At 46.9% G+C, this 17,925-nt stretch overlaps 1 protein-coding gene across 3 annotated transcripts in view; it reads right to left on the minus strand.

Annotated features, from left to right (window-relative positions):
* Positions 1-17,925, minus strand: part of ADAMTS3 (ADAM metallopeptidase with thrombospondin type 1 motif 3) — a 127,166-nt gene that overhangs the window by 68,727 nt on the left and 40,514 nt on the right. The gene's annotated exons all lie outside the window — the stretch shown is intronic.

Here is a 17,925-nt window from a genome sequence, read left to right on the forward strand (position 1 = left end):
ATCGAATTTCTGTCACGACCAGCAATTGTAAATTAGCCTGGAGACAGAAAGAGAAGGCGTCTGCTCACTGCAGTGCTAGCAAGAAGTTCCTAATAACCAGGCAGATGTTTCCAAACAGAAAGTGGATGGGACGCCCAGATGTTTTCATTGTCATATTTTTCCAAGCAGCTTGACAAACTTCAGATGTAAAAAAAACGAATATGAATGATGAGGCTGTCTCGCCAGCAAAAATAAAAAAGCATGTTTGACCAAAAAAGCAAACGCAGCAGAGCTGTGGAGGTCAGAACTTGGTCGGCCTTGGTCCAATTAAGTTAGCGTATAATCAGCCACCAAAACGTCGCACGGCATTATGTGAACTGAACTGCCCGTCACTCAGATACCAGATTCTCTTAATTGATTTATCTCACCTTGCGTTCCCTACTAAAGAGCAACCGTTAACTGAAGGAAGACTTCTTTTTCCTTCTAGTAGTAAATGTTCTGGGCATCAGAAACTTGGAACCTTTGAAGTGCTGGAAGTAATGAAAACATATTGTTGCTTAGTCCTGGCAGGAAAAACTCTGCAACCTGATGAAGAAAAAGGACCTGAAATAAATCAAGAATCAGCCCTGTGAAAGCAAACTGAGAAATACCATTAAAATACCAGAGCACAGACTCAAATGCATCTGTTTGCAAAGTCACTCGCGATTCCTGGTAAAACAAACACCGAGTTGGCTGTGGAAGAACCCGAGCAGAACCCGGTTTCAGGGCCTGTTAAGGACCAACTGTTTACAACGGCTATCGAAACGAATTGTATGGCTCCTGGATACTCCCAGAGCACTGGTTACAACTGAGCGTTTACAAAAATTAGGTAATAAATTATTTTGTGGACTGGATTTCTGTTGCTATCACAGATCTAAAAAAGCAATCCAGGGCTTTCGCTGAAAATCAACAAAATCTATGGCGCTATCGGTTATGGAATCTGTAACGATATTAATTAGGTTTCATTCATAAGCCCCAGAGCATAACGAGCCACCCTTTCATTGCAAGATATTTTTCAGGGATTTTCAAAACGGCGTTTGCCACAGATCCAGTTAAAGCAACAGACAGACTTCAAATTACTCTCAGTGTAGAAGCACCAGCTGAATTTTCCAGAAATATGGCAAACCCAGCCGCGGTGAATAATAAAGGAAGCCTAAAGCAGGTAACCTATCGAGAGAAAAGAACACATGAGAACGAAACAGTGTTAGGAAAATGAAGGAGCGTTTTGCATCTGAGAGTGGGAACCGGGAGCGGCTGAGGAACAACGCTGGTCACGCACGTACACCGAGCAACGCAGACCTTCTTACAGCCTGGAGGAAACCAAGGGACTGGCATTTGGCTCCCCAAAGCACACGGGTGCAAAGGACCAAGGATCTTGGACTCAAGGCATCTGGAAACGTTCAGCATGATTTTTAAGTTAAGCTTGAGATATTCGCTCTAGCTTGTGAGAAAACCTGCAAGACCAGAACACAGGTTCACTTAACCTGGAAACTGCTCGGCGTAAGGCGCAGGGGATTTTTCAGAGCTTCCTAATCCTCCTCGGCAGGTGCTGCCCAGCTCCGTTGGCTCAGGTTTTGCAGCCAGCGGCAGCAGCATCCAGCTCTGCCCTGGACGGCGCTCGTGGCCGGCAGACCACGCGCACCGTGGCTCGGCCAGCCGGCGCGTACCGCTTGCAGGAAGGCTGTGGTACGCGTACTGCGGTTTGTACGCAGAGTTTAGGAAATCAAAAGCTCCAGTTTTACTCCAGGCTTGCTTCCCCAAGAACCCATTTTGCAGAACAAAAACACTAAAGGCCTTCTTTTCTGTCCTAAGCAAGTGAAAAAAAAAAAACGGGAAGCATCTTTATCAAATCACAGATACTCAAAAAAACCCCAAATGAAAATCTACATCCAGAAATGGAAGAAGCAATGGACACTCCTTTCTAGCTGGACTCAGCTAGAAAGTCCAAGATGTAAGTAAAAAAGAAATCAAAAAAAGACAAAAAGCATCAAGCACTAAACGCATTCTATATTATAAGAAAGGTAACGCAGAGATGATTTGAAAGAGGTATTTATGTTGTGTTTTCAACTGCTTTCAGTTGTGAAAATCACAGCTTCTCAAGTTCTCAATAAAGTGAAATTGTTACCTTCAACCCAAAAACCTTTCCTTATTGGCCAAAATAATTTCTTAACAACTTACATTTCAAAAAGATTTTTATGAAGTTCTCCTTCTGTCAAGTGGCTTCTCTGGGACTGCTTCTTGCCTTATTCCTGCCGAGCTTTCCAGGGTGACTCCCCTCGCCTCCAAGCAGGGCACCCCGTTGCTAAGCCGTGCTCAGCAGCTGGACGGTAACAGCTCTCGGCAGCAGCCCCAGCCCCAGCGGGACTGAGCCTAGGAATCTTAATTACCTGGTACCGCTACGGAAAAACAGTAAAGCAGCAGACTCTATGCAGCTATCTAAAGGGGTAGGTGAGGCGGCAAGGCAGGCTTTCCCGCTGCCAGAAAGGTCCGTGGGTTGGTTTTTTCTTTTCCTTTTAACAGACACCCTACCTCAAAACCACGGCCTCCTCAGGGCCAGCCATTCTTGGCGATTTCTTTTCAATTAAAACCCTTTCAGAGGCCAGCAAGGACTGCGATATTTGGCAGACAAGCCTGCAATCGTCCCCAGTGCTTCTGCTCAAGCTGCTTTCAGCGCTCCCAAGGAACAGCCTCAGCACCCTCTCCTCCCCAGAGCCCTCTCCCACCTACAGGCGTCAGCACCTCCGTCCCACCCCGGCAGAGCTGCTGGGAGAGGCGGGAGGTGATACAACTCAACATGCAACGTGACGTGACAGTGCCAGACAAACGACCCTTGGATTCGGAGAAAATTCGCTCCCGGCACTCCTACGTCGGCTGCCAGAGAAGCCGCCGGCAGAGCTGCGGGCACGCGCCGAGCGGCAGCCTAGCCAGCTGGCCACGGTAGCCCAGCCGCGCCTGCCTCCTGCAGATCTGGCCCAAGCGGAGCCCCGGCGGCTTTTCCCAGTTCATTCCCTCGTTCCCGCTTGGCCATTTGCTGCCAACAGAAACGGCGGGCTGCAGAAGTCAGCATCCTACAAACGGCAGGCTTTCGGTATCTGGTTGCGGGGACCTTCTCAAATATGAGCACACCGCTTCACAGCACGTTTGAAACACGTTCGAGAAGAGATTCAGTGCAAGGGAACACAGGACATACTGAATTGGTAAACTATTACAACATTACAACATTAACCTTCACATGAAAGGGAGAAAACAAGCCCAAAAACTTGAGGCCCAGAGGATTAATGAGATGCTCCAGGGCAGGAAAGAGCCGCAAATCTGCCACTGACTGTCACACCGCTCTTCGGCTTTCGTAAATAACTAACAGAGTTACGACTACCTATTACCTTAGTATTACTAACAGATTTATTGCTGAGGTGAGAAAAGCACAACTACAGTTTCTCCTGCAATGAGAGCACCTTCTAACATTTTCTCCTACCACCAAGGCCGCAAGCAATCAGGTTGCACTGATGGCTCCAACGCGCTTTCTAATACACAGGTGACGCTGATTTGCATTTCATTCTGCAAGACAATTTCGTAACACAGGACTGCGGCAAATTGTAACCCTTTTTAGCTTGGCCGCTCCAGGATTCGCAGTCGACTGGCAGCCTTCACAAAGATGTGAGCAGAATATCTTCTGCCGTCTGTCAGGACAAGAGCGGCAACCAACCCCAGAGCTTTATTCAGGAAAAATCTCCGGTTCTGTTCTCTTCCTGCAGCAAATAAAACGTTATTTCAAGGGCCAGAACCCACCCGTGTTCAGCCACAGCTGATGGGTTCCCGGGTAGAGACGATGGCAGCAGAGCAGCTGCGGGCGCGTTACAGCGAAGAAACACAGCGGACGCCGGCTCCTGCATCCACCCCTGGGTCTACAGAGCTGTTTCAAGTGCCTGAGCAGGTACACCACCTCAGATAGCCAGCCTTTAACAGGCAGCAGGTTTTCTGCAAAGTTTCTTGTGAAAGAAAGGCCTGGACAGAGCATACAAAGGTATACAAAAGGTCTGGTATAGATTAAGACATTTTTAAGATCTGACCAAGGTCTTTTTGGCAATGCATCTATCCCAGCACAGACCCATCGCTCCCTGTCCGCCGCAGAGGCTGTGAGCACGTGAATCCGACGTCCTCCAGGTGCCGAGGTCCACGGTTAGGTAGCCCATGCAGAAATATGGGAGAAGGAGGAAAAATCTTACTGTTTCTTGCCACCTGACAGACAGAGTCCCTTGCCATCAACAAAAGGAAAGAAGAGCTTTTACCAACAGATCTAAGTGGTGAGCATAAGCAAACGTTTGAGCGTGCGAAAGGCCTCTCAACTGCAGCGCCTGCCGAGCCCCACGCAGTCGTTTTCCCCGGACTTGCAGAAAGGCAGAGAAGGAAGGCGAGGGCAGAAAACTGCCCGTCGACTCTACCTTCATTAATCTGACGAGTCATTTTGCTCCTCCATCCTGGCCGGGATGAGCCTGCTCTCTGGCACGCACGTCGCTCCCTCACTTTTGAGACGAAAGAGCCTGCTTGCTGCCTGGGTGGAGCGTTAAGGCTCCAAAGGACATGCCAGAGCAGCACCCCAGCCGCTCCTTGCACCTCTCCTCCAGACGTGGCCCCGGACTTTTCCAGGGAATGTTGAAAAGGCGGCAGTGCCACTCATACTGCAAAGGAAGAGGCACAAACAAAACGCTATCCTTGGCTACTCCTGAAGGCACAAGCCAGCAGAGCTCTTTGCACGCTGGGTTCTCTTCCCAACCCACGCAGCGTTGGACAGAGGCTAAGCCAGATCTGCCGCAGGTCGGCCTCTTCCCGTCGCCGCGGCAGGAGAAGCCAGCTTCCCTTCGATAGCGATTCACTCTTTGCCAACTCCAATTGCAGACTCAGCCTCGCGCGCCTTTTAATAACCTCCAGAATCCTAGCTATCCTGACAATCTTATCCCTCGTTATTAGAGTACTCGAAAGAATTATTAGACGAGGCATTCTGGCAAAAAACCCCTCTGTTTTCATAGGAAACAACAGCTGGGTCCTGCTGTTACTCTGCACTGTTTTACTATTGCATTTTGGAAAGATTTATGCACTTCTGTAACCCAGAAATGGATCTGAAGAAACTCGGTCCACTGGGAGCAAAATCAACTGCAAGGATGATGTTCTCACGTTAGTCATTTCCATCCGCATTCCTATCGGCTTCAGTTGCCCAACGCCGGGTCATCCCACGTAAGACAAATGAGATAAGTTTCCTCTTGCTTATCATCTCCGTGGCACTTTAGGGGACCGAGGGGAGCGTGCAGGGAACCCCAGGGAACATCTTGGTGCGACAGACGCCCCACGGCAAGAGGCGGGAACCCCACCGGGCCCTCGCGGAGGACACCTACCGCCAAAAGGAGGAGCACGGCCTGCCAGCCAGTCTCGGACAGCATCCAAGTCACTCTGTCAACATACACAAGATCAATTTTCCTTCTTCTCTATCATGAACTGAGGATGACTACATCGTATCCAGAAATTTTCGAAGATAGAAACTGAATTAACTTGCTTAGTTCCCCCTCGGTCTGGATTCTTACCTATTTCTGCCTTTCTAAAATCTTTCTAAAAAAACACTGAGCAACAAGCCCACTAAAACCAGGTATCTCACAATGGGGAAAAATGCCCAAAACTGCATAAAGTCAGGGGAAAAAAGTCCAGCAACAGTCATACAGTATGAAACCGACCGTTTTATACTATGATACAAACCGTACCTTTTAATTCATTTTCCCACCAAAGACCTAGGTTAACTGTAGAACGCAGACTGATTAAAACAGGATCTTTTCTTTGGGTGAAAGAGTGTCTCTTGGTGCCCTCACAGTATCACATTTCTGTACTAAATTTGTATGATGCGCATGTAAAACACATAAACAACCATCGGCCCCCGCAAGCTGTGGGAGGATTCATTTCCTCACGTTCCCGACCTCTAATTCACATAAATTCATCTTGATAAGGCAGCTCGTCTGCTTCCCATTAGCGTCTTCTCTCAGCCAGGGACCCGGCTGCTCCGTACGCTGTTTGGCGGCTGGAGGTGAGCGGGCCGGAGCTGGCAGAAGGAATCGCCCCGCTGGGCAACACCACCCTGGTCCTTCTGCTCCCGTTGCCACCTTACCCCGCCAACCTCAAAGCGTTTTTTAACCGTCTCACATCCATCCTTCTCATCCAACTCAGCAGCAGAAACGAGCTACTTCTCCCCTGCGCTAGGGAGCTCAGTTCTACAACGCTGTCCACCACTTTTGACAGGGATTGATCACCTATGCTGACATTATGCTTCCCTTCAAAGCTTCTCCTCGCCTCCCACCTCAAACAATGGGAATCAAACTGGCAGCAGAGAGGAAATCTCGGCAAGAGCTGCTTATTCTTCCGCTATATGTTTAGCTGACACTAGGAATCTCATTTTGGGAACCAAGCTGCTCTGAAGAGCACCATCTCCAGTTAGTTAGCTCCTGGGAGCAGACACGTATCACATCGCCAGCTCTGGAGACTGTTGCGCGAGGGAGAAGAGGGAGATGCTGGCTAGTGTTTAGCATTACAAAGCACCATCTGGAGGGTTTCACATCTCCTTATCCATCGGAGGCAACGGCGAGTCCCGTGGGATGCTCCTCCCTGCCGGGACACTGGAATTGCCCATCACGCCGGACACGTCCTGACAGGGCACAAAGGGCGGTCCTTCCCATGGCACGTCTTCACCTCTTAGGAGACGACTTCAAGAATACCATCTGTAAACAAAACAGGCTCCTTTCACGTGGGAACAGCTGCTTACAGAGCATTTAAAACGTCGTCTGCTGTCCCTATTCACCGCTGTTCGTTTAAAGTTTTCTTCTTCCTATGTAATCTGGGGGCATAAGGAGTTTTTCTTGGGAAACCACATAAGCCTTGCAATGCCTGCAAGTTGCATGTACCTATCTTTCTCCATTTTTTCAATTTTCTGTGTGTTTTACTACTCTGGCTTTGGGTGCCTGCAGTTGGAATCAAGCCTTTATCCTTGGTTTTATTTAAGAATAATTTTCCTTTGTTATTGCCAAGAACTGAAGACGACTTAAACAGATGGATGCCCCTACTCACTCCCATCTTCGGGAGGTAGGCGCAACCTCCCCGACACAGGCAGAGTGCCTAAGCCACTTTCGAGCACTTTTTGATCCGTTCCTGCTCAAGTTTCTGTCTTTCTTCAAAAAATTTTACAAGCTTTTTCTCGGCCATGAAGTCTGGGTTTTCTTTCGCTCATACACATTTCAGAGCAAACAGGACAAAGCCTGTACAGCAGACGCTATGGATCTTATGTTTATGTTTAATTTTATAATTATCTGGCTACCGTGAAGGGACCCTTTCCCTCTAAACCTTAGCATCATTATCACGGCCTCACTGATAAGCAGTGCAGCAGGCCCCAAGCTGCGCACTTCGTGAATATAATTTCTTGGATGCATCTTGAATATCAAATCATAGAAGCGCTGAGGTTGGAAAAGACCTTTAAGATCATCGAGTCCAAGCCAGCACTGCCAAGCCCACCACTAAACCATGTCCCTCAGCACCATGTCTACCCAGCTTTTCAATACCTCCAGGGGTGGGGACTCAGCCCCTGCCCTGGGCAGCCTGGGCCAGGGCCTGGCAGCCCTTTGGGCGAAGAAATTCTTCCTAATATCCAACCTAAACCTCCCCCGGCGCAACTTGAGGCCATTTCCTCTCGTCTCATCGCTTGTTGCATCTTACTAACCCTTACAACTCTTTTTAAAGCGAGGGATGAGTATTTGTAGCAGACATGTTTCTACTCCTAGTTTTGCCACAGACCTCCTGTTTGATTGCAGCAGATCACGTTCTCCGCTTGATGACTACCTACACTTTTCAGCCCTGCTAACATGTCCAGTTATGGTTCATGCAAATGCTTTTTGTATATTAACTCAGCCTTTCATGTAGAGCAACTATTAAAATCAGTTGTGAAAAGTCAAGGCTGGATAGCGAATCTGCCAGGAAACACCCAGCTACCTCATTGCCTACTGAATTTCTGGACACAGTGATCATTACTGTTCAGAAAGTTTTTTACAGGATGAGAGGTAATGGACATGAAGTTGGAACAAAGGAAATTCCAATTAGACAGGAGGGGGAAAAAAGAAATCATGACGAGGGTAATCAAACACTAGAACCGGGGCCCAGAAAGGTTGCGGGATCTCCATCCTTGGAAATATTGAAAATACAACTGCTGAGTTACCGTGCTTTGAATCTACGAAATGTTGAGCCGTGGAGGCCAAACAGACAGGTGCACAAAGGGAACCGAGAGGTGTCCCAGAAGACACCATCTAATTCACAGTCTACAGACAAGCACCTTCATTTTTCTCCATTTACGTCACAAAGTCTGGATGGTCATCTGAGGGAAGAATTGGACTGGTTTTATTTTTTGAAGCTGGATGTAAATAACTGCACAGAGGAAGACACTAGCATTCATCACTGAGGTCGGGCAACTAACTGCTAACTTGCACCACCCAGCACATGAGTGGAAATGCACGGCATCGAGCTGACTTCAACTGGGAGGAAAAACACCTCGCTAAGCCAACTCCATACCCACCTGCCCAGTCTCCCTGTATGTCTGTGGTGGCAGAAATCACTAAAAAAAGAGAGGAAAGACAGGAAATACTAAACCAAAGACACTTTCCAAGTACAAGATGAATCCCAAACTCCACCTGAGGACAAGTGGGCCAAGCCCAACTGGGAACCTTGAGGGCAAAGAAAGCAGATCTGAAACCTAACCATGGGCTAGCCCTCGGTACAAAAGCATACGGGGAACACGCATCCCGGGCCAAGTTCAGCGGGGGCATTCTGGGTTGAGACCAAAGCAACAGTGGCTGTGTAGAACCCAGTAATATACGTAGCTTCTTGGCTGTATTTTGTGGTAATCGGTTGATTCCACAGCAGTACTGTCTGATGCTGATATCCAAGCAAGGGAGGTTAAATCTCATTCAGGCTATGCCTAACCAGGCTGAGAGCACGCTTCTGTCTGCGGAGCAAACACACGCCCAAACCCTTGGAGAGGGCTGTAATTCCATTGCACTCAAAGATATTACTCATCTACTTCCATTTCTACAAGTGCTTGATGGTTTTCTCATTATTTTTCCTCCCACTTCTCCTCCTCCTTAGATCCCTTCTCTTTTTTCCCCACGTATTGTAAATACGTCCATCACCAAGACTCATTTTCCTTTGTACCATGCCGAGCTGTTCCTGTGTGAAAAGTACTTTGTTGACTACCCTTCCTTTCATTAAGCAAACTGTTACCTGAAAAAAAAAAGAAAAAAAACCTAGCCCCACAAACCAGTATTCATTCAAGAACTTCAGCGAATCCTGTTAAGTTTCAATTTTATAGAAGGCGGCTGATTTAAAAGCAGAAGCTCTAGCAGTCCTGGATAAAGGGGCAGGATGTCTTTAGACGAGTACATACACAGGTTATCGCCACCAATACAACTTATACAAGAATGCCTATATTGTAACAGAGCACGTTACAACGTGCGGTGTACTAAGTCTCCACAGAAACCAGTTCCATCTTTCCCGTTACGACTGACGCACAAACTTGTGTGGTTTGCTGTGCAGTATCTAAAATATCCTCCATCAGAACACAGGTCATGAGAAATTCTGCTGAGAAAGAGTTCAGACACCTCCTGGCATGACGACGTCTCTAAGAAACGCTAATGTGCCTGGGGAAGTGCTGAGGGAGGTCTCCGGAGCGGGCAATAGTCTTCCCATTCTTCTACCTTCTATTCCAGGGTTTCATTCCCAGGCAACCAGGAGCAATTCCCAAATCATTTCTTCCTCCTACATGTTTCCCACCTGGGACAAAGACACTGGGACCCAGCGCCATGGCAACCCCATCAGCCACACAAGCACTTGGGTTCTTTAGGGAAAATGAAAATTCTGAAAGGAAGCTGGGAGATAAAGGCTCCTACTCCTTGTTTCCCACTGTTAGGAAGTAATTACAAAAATACTTTAATCAGAAGTGCTCTCTGGGTGAATAGGTTGTCATTTAAAAAAAAAAATACTATGATGTGAAGAGGAAGACAAATTAGGAAAACTTTGAGGACGTTAACATGCTGTGTAACCTCCAAGCTTAAGGTTGGTTGTCATCGTTATACTATATGAAAGGAAAGCGCATGGAAAAAATAAAAAAATGAAGGAACAGGAGGAAAGATAAACCGAACTCTCTGTGATCAGCTAAAGCAGAATACGATCCAAACCCTGCCTCATCAGCCCACTGACGTAAACCTGAGTCTTCTCACCGACTCCACTGCACTTGGATCGGGCTTTTAGGTTTCGGAGAAATACAGTTTGGGTTTTATTTCACCATACTCCTGAGCCTGATTCAATAGAACTTGCAAAGAAGGCCTCCTGGCTGCAAATTTTATTCTAAACTCTCCATCTCTCTGCCTGTTTCTATTGTTTCTTGAAGGCTTTCAAGCAATAAGGTTAATGATCGCACATCTTGGTGATGTTTGTCAGCTCATTAACAAAGGAGAACAGATTCCTTTCATCCCATCCAGACAGAAAGATATCATCATTATACTTTCAAAACCTTCCAACTCAGGCTGGCCCGGAGAGCATTGCTCTCCGTTCTTAAGTGAAAAGCTATTTTGGTGATAGAGCCTTAAAAATTTATTTAAATGATGTTTTAACGTGACAGCCTCATACATTCTTCTCATTTTCCAGCTCTGTAGGCACAGGTCGTTGGCTCTCTGTCCCCCAGCCCCTTCGCCCCCAATATGGAGTCTTTTGATCTCTGTTTGTTTTTGCCCTTAAGAATAAGTATTTTTTTCTTTAACAGATGTTATTTGAGAATGACACTCATGACGTGAACACTGATCGCGAGTACCTGTAGTACTCAGCTAAAATGAGAAGCACAGATGTCCACTGTCTTTAGGATCAAGACTTAAATTACCGGGGAAGCCGAGCTTACAAAATGTCATCCCAGGGCAACCTGAGATGGAAAAGCCGTTAGGAGACCATCGCGCATATTTACACCCATGAAGAACTCTAGAGATAGTCCTGCTCTGTGATCGCATTCCCAGACGATACCTAACCAGACGCTCATCCCAGATGTTTAAAAACAAACGTCCAGTGTCTTTAAGAAAAAAAAGTCTCAGAAGCTGTACTTCTCCCTCCTCCCGGCCCGGCGCAGCCTTCTCACGGAGCACCGACGCTCACGCAGCAAGCGCAGCATTTTCCGCTCCCCAGATGAGTGACCCCACAGGGCAGGCAAATGCTAGAGCAGAGCTTGGTGGCATCCCGCAAACTGCTGCCCCACGGGGCATGTCCGCATCAGCAGGGGATGCCGAGTCACAGAGCTTTTCAGATGGCTTCTACAGCATAGCAACTACTTGAAATATTTTCAGAAACAGCGTAGGGCCTTGCATAAATCGCCTCCGTGATACGGAACACCAGACGCGGACGATGCTGAAGTAGTAACACTTCAGAACAGGGTTATTCTCTAAGCAGCTCACTCGTTTCGGTCTAACAATAACCGGTTGGTCGGTTAAACGCGGCAACCCATCATAGCTCAAACTAGGAGTTCTGCCCTTTTCACACTGCTGGATTAATGGATGGTTGGAGGCCGTTGGCTGTGGAAATAACACCTCCTCCTCCCTCTGTGCATCTACCACCTTCTCCAAAGCTGAAAACGTGCATTAGGATTGCTGGGCTGCAATAAATGCATTTCTGGGTTGCGTTTCTCCTCCAGCACAAGTCCAACAAAAGCATGCTGCATTAGCTGGGAATTGCTACGAAATTCTGAGAGCCACCTATTTCTCTATACTCCTACCGAGGAGTGTATATATACTCCTGTTATACTCCTACCAAGCCTAGCGAGGTCTTCTGTAGTCTGAGCAGCCTGCCTCAACCCACCGTCACTTGCTGTCAGCGTGCGCCTGTTCATTCGTGTTCTCCTACCAGGTTCACGATGGCTGATTCCACCTTGCTTCTGAGCACAGATGTAGATTTTCAATCATTTCCTCCAATTCAGACAAATATTAGGACAGCACACGTATTTTGAAAACGTGATATGAGTATTCTCGTTCCAGGACATGATTACATTAAACATCGTGAGCTGAACCAGTTTCCACATGGTTTTCCGTGTGACTCCTGTCTGACCCAGTTCTTCACAAGGAAGTCTTTGCCGTTCCCAAGGGAGAAACCCACTTGACGTCAGTTGATGCCGTGTCACATCCTACGGCGTTTAAGTGGTTTTCAATAGCGGGGACTTCCCGGGGGAGGCCGTGGCTACCATCCAGCAGCAGAGGAAGAGCTTCCTCTGTCCTGAAGGACTAAGCCAGGCTCCGCACTTCACGCCAGCCAACAGCCTTACCCAGCGCAACGCACGCCGCAGGCACCGATTAGGCTGTTGGTTTTTAAAACGATTTTAACATTAACCGGTCAGGTCCTACCACTTTGTGCAGGTCCCTGCGTTGCCTCGCGTTAGCAGAAGGAAGATCAAGTTCCAAGAAATACAGAAAAACAAGATGCTTTGAATTAGCAGATATATTAGATTTTTGTAGAAATACAAATAACCGCTCCTGCCATCGGTCTGTCAAAATACGGAAAAATTATCCACATTTCCCTGATATCAGAGCAAGAGCATCGGCATTTTATAAGCAACGACCAAATAATCCAGGGCCATTTATATGCAAGAGATCATATTCACACCAGAATGACTGAAAAGGAGGAGGTATAAAAAGGCAATAATTAACGAAGGGTTCCTTCAAGGAGTCTAAACTGGGTGGGCACACACACAAAGAACACCAGTTCAAAGGATATCTGTACCGTCTCTTCAAAGGCTCAGCCTCTGGTATATTTTCCTAGCTCCTTAACTTGAGAGATGATGAAATTTAAAAAAAAAAAAAAAAATCAAAAAAGAAAAAAAAGGGGGGAAAAAAAAGCGCATGTGCTATCTTATCACTTCACTTTTCTTTCTGAAATATTCACATTTCTTCCCATCTTCTGCTAAGTGTTTTGAGGGGCTCTTCCCTGTGCTTAATGAAAGGGGTAAAAAAAAAAAAAAAAGACAGTTAAAAAAAGCCTATGTAAGCATTTTGCCGTGTGAAGATGCAGAAGCTCCCCAGCACTCCTCCTAGCACAGACACGCAGGTCTATCCATAACTGTTACCAGCCTTGTAATCCTACAGCATTCCTCAAATGAATGAGGCAGGATTTCCCATCCGATTTCTTGAGTGTTTCGTGTAAAGCACTTGTAAGGAAAGCAATCTCTGCACAAAGCAAATGAGGAAAACAACAGGGTAGTGCACGCCGTATGCCGTCATTCCCTAAAGAGGCTATAGATAGCCATGGATACCATCAATAGGAATCAGCACAGGGTGCTGCTTCACGGGTAGGGTTATGCTGCTGCACAAGTGGAAAGGCTAAAGCCGCGCTATCACGTAGTTTGAGGCATCCCAATATCTTCTCCCGAAACTCAGACTTCTGGTTCCCGCCCTGCTAAGAAAGCTCGCTCAAACTTCATCACAAATAACCGCAACAAAGCAAAACAGAAAGAGTAGTTGATCGTATGTGTGTGCTTATTTCTAGGAGTACCTGAACCAACAAACGCTCCACCACATTGTGATCGTTGCTAAAACCTTGATCTTGAGACAGTAGGTTTTTTTGACTTACAAGTCCTATGCTCATTCTGTCACATCGTTTGAAAAATGTCCAACAGATTCCCAAATGTTATAAAATCCTGCTGGAATACCAGATGTCCTGTCAGACAGAAAGCTTCTGCCGTATAGCTGGCGTTGGAAGCTTTCACGACAATAGCATCTTATAAACCTGACTTCTCGCAGAGGGAACTCAAGGCAGTATGTCCTGTCGCACTGTGGAGGAAGGCTTTTTTACACAATGTCTCCCAGTTTTTAGAACAGCCTCGCTGACGACGACAACTTTAAGTACTTTTTTATCTTAACGTCTAGTTCGTTGAGTCATCTGTCATCTTACTCAAACCTTGGATTCTCATCGGCGTTGGCTAAATAGGCGGCTGAACTTCTAAACCCCCAGCAGACCCTACTCTGCGTTTCTGCCTCTGGCCTGGGCGCCGGGTGCACGGGGTGGGCAGCGGCGGCAGAGAAGACCAAGAAAGGTTTTAATCAATCTCTATGTAGCAGCCTACTTAACCACGGCAAACCGTTTCACAGTGGTGTAATAGCCAGATATATTTCTTGAACTCAAATGTGCGTAAAAGCTTTAAACCGTCAAAAGCAAGCAAGAGAGATGTCCTGCGCGCACGACTAATGCTTACCATTTCTTCAGTTAGAAGAGCCGCAACGTTAACCCATCACACGGGCCAAACGTTTACCCAGGCTCCACGGGCCTCGGCAGCTTGCTTTAACCTCAGTCATGCTTGGATCTTAAAAAGCATCTCAAAGACTTAATAGCAATGTAACTTACTCCTTTGCTGCGCCTCATCTGAGCCAAGGCAGAACAACCCAACGACAGCGCAGACAAGACTTCAGCCTACTTTATCTGATAAGGATAATAGTACGATACAGACCAGGCTTCACCCGATGGGGAGCAGTCAGCAACTGGGCTTAATCAGTGATAACGAAAGGTGGCTAAAAGCAAAGAAATCACTCCAGCTGAAAAGTAACCAGGAGGGAAAATCCGCCAGCCTCCATCTAAGTTTTTTCTTTGAAAAACAGGAAAGATCAGAAAGACTTCCAGGTTTCACAGCGCTCTGGCAAGTGCAGAAGAATTCAAAACCAATGGAAGCCCGCCTCTAAAAGAAAATTCATCTAACACATTTTAAGAAACCCTCTCAGGAGAAAGTTCAAGATACGGAGAGCAGCTGCTCCATCCACAGCATTCTCCAACAGCGCGGGCGCGCCGTGGCGTTACCTCTGCCGGGGTCAGCCCGTGTTCGTACACGCGGGCTGCTGAGAGGTTCTCCGGCCGCTTTTAAACTGAGAACGAGCTGTATCAAAGAAGCGGTTTGCCTAGCACATCGAACTGTTTGGCAAGGCAATAATCAAGAGGAATTTTCCTGGGTATAACGTCCGTTAGGAAGGAGGTTAAAAATCTTCTGTAAAAGCAAACTTTAGTAAGCCTTGCACGTTTGTTTTAGCTCAGCGGGCACACATACGGACATGCAAGCACCACTCGCCTGATGCTGTAAATGACCTTGCAGATTAGCAAATGACCCAACTGATTAGCAAAACCAAGGTAGTGCCAGAACACATAAACATGGAAGCCAAAACCCCATACAACGCTTCCTATTTTGTAGCGGCAATTCTGTCGTGTTAGGTAAGGTTTTACCCAAGAATACAAACTTTTGGGATGGAATGGTCTGGGTGTCCTACGGGAATAGAGCTCAGCTTAAATATGGCAGCAATCTAGGAAGTATATAAGATGGCCCTTTTCCTACCACGAGAAGCGGCACGTTCTACAGGACCGGACTGTACCTTGGCATCACCCAGCACCTTCAGCTAGGTATGGTTACACACGTCAGTTATACCCAAATCTGCGGCTATTACTCTAGGAGCTTTAAATTAAAAACATATCAACAAGTTAGGTGTGAGCACAGCGGTAAAAAAAGTGGGTGAACAGCTTTCTTTGAATGTGCATTTCCAATTATGAAAGAAAGGGGAGGGAGGAGAACTACCTTGCAGGTGATAGAAAATAAATGCTAAAATACTAGTCACGGCAAGTACGATAAAGCGACAGAGCCTGGGTTGAGCTCCCTAATCGGCAGATTTTGCATCGCGCAAGTTGAAATACAGAAATGTTTCATATAAATACGCGCGTGATAGATCAATAAAACACCTACCAGAGCGTACCATGAACGCAGACTGCTGGGCTGGACCACAGCCAAAGGTTTGTTCCTTTTCGTTCGGGGTAGAACAGGTTGGGGAGCCAGGATCTGCGCAGCTGAGCTCTCTCGAGCGCCAGCCGGCCTTCGGAGCGTTCCCAGGAACACCACCCTACATTCGGCTGTTTCAGGACGAGACTGGCAAGCCTTGTAATCAAGCGGCAGACACAAGCACCTCTCTTCTCTCACACCCTCCACTTCCATTTACAATAAAAAGCTGTACAGAGTCACATGGGATGCAGCGAGTTCCCTTAGCCTGTCTACGTTTGATCAAGTTCTGGTTCCTTTCGTGACGCTCCTTTCTCGCAGAATGCCCTCAAGGTATCCATATCCACCTTTCTGCTTCTTGGTTCCACTTACCGAGACGACCTGTATTACATACCGCACAGATCTCCTCCAGACAAATGCTAAAATAACAACGCACAGCATCATAGAAACAGATCTCCTCTGCCAAAGGGTGGAATAAAGCCACCTACAAGAAATAAGCCTTTTCGGTCTGAACTTCTTGATAAACAATAAATCAGCTACAGACACGTGGCTTTGACGCTAGCTGAAAAGAGGGCTGTAAGTTCCCAAAAGGCGGCTGCTGTTCTTAACTGCTCCCTCTGGCCAAGCACGAGAAGATGGGAAGATGCTCCAGACATTAAGGCCCTCAAAGGACTGACCAAATCCCAAACGACATTCAAAGATTCTGAGGCAGGACTCGTCACTTCGATGTCTCACTAATCTTCATGTATTATGAATCGGGATTTAGAAATTCCGGAATAATTTGCCTCAGCTATTGCACGCTCCTGCTAAGCGTCCCCGTGTCACAGCTACCTGAAATCTGCAAAGGTTTCCATGGATTCAAAATACGTAGAAATAAAATCTGCGAGCACATGAAAGATTGTAAAGGAAAGAGATGCCAAATTGGCCGAAGCAGACCCAGAAGGTCCATCGTCAAGTACGCGCCGTGTCTAACCACGGTCTGAGTCTGCCAGCCCTGCTGACAAAGCGGTCTCAACGCAGAAACACGGCGCTGAGCCCATTGCCACGACCACAAAGGCTTATTTCGCACCGTTCAGTCAATCACGCAACAGAGACGCGTGAGCTGGATTTGAATGACCTCGTTGAGGTACCAGAAGCAAAGTACCTTTGGCAGCCCAGGTCTCCGAGAAAAGCCAGGTCAACGAGCCTGCGCGGTGCAGCCTGCTGCTGGTCCCCAAGCCTGCTGCGATACCGCTGTCCCACGCTGCAGTCGGCAGCACGGACTTATCTTCTGAAAGACTAATAAAAGCCTGACAGGATTTTATTCGAAACGGCTGTCAATTCCTACCTGCTTTTTCAGAGAGAAAACTCCAAAACCATGCCAAATAATTTCAGTGCGTGAGGACTGACAACAAGGGACTGCTTGATTCCTCTGTGTTTCGTAACTGTGTCTAATTCTAGTTCTGTATGTTGCACGTAGTTGTTCTTATTCTTCTCAAACCCTTTTAAGTTCCAAGGACATGTGAACACAAATAGGAATTTGAGAAGCTGAGAGATGATGAAGAAAAGGCCAAGCACTGAAAGGGAACGGAGCTGCTCTTTCATCCTCAGCCCATAGCGTCAAAAACCTCAACGGTCACTACGCGTTGCGTTGGCTTGTAAGGATTCGTGTAATGTTAAAAGAGGGGAAAAACGTACAAGCAAATGGATTAAACAACACAATAATTATTCTCAGATGGACCAACCACGTTATTTTCAAGACGGAGGGGAACCCTTGGATATGTCAAAACACATCCAATCAAGACAACTGCCTTCAAACTGCATTAACTGCAACCAGTAGGAGGAGGAAACCAGCATCAGTCATTGGCACAATTTAGCTATTACTGAGAAAGAAACAGGACTCGAACTTTCAACAGCGACAGGCGAGCCTTAATAACACCTTAGAACATTAAAGTCATATGAGTATTTCTATTAACATCTCATGTCCCGTAACATCTTACCAACTTATGCAGAGCTCAGACTTGTTTTCCACTTCAACCAGCACAAACTTTGCTCTTGGCTTAAAGAAGGACAAAACAAGCTTT

This window comes from Nipponia nippon, unplaced genomic scaffold (assembly GCF_047370975.1).
Source record: "Nipponia nippon isolate SJK-2023a ecotype South Korea unplaced genomic scaffold, ASM4737097v1 scaffold_6, whole genome shotgun sequence".
Taxonomy (NCBI): domain Eukaryota; kingdom Metazoa; phylum Chordata; class Aves; order Pelecaniformes; family Threskiornithidae; genus Nipponia; species Nipponia nippon.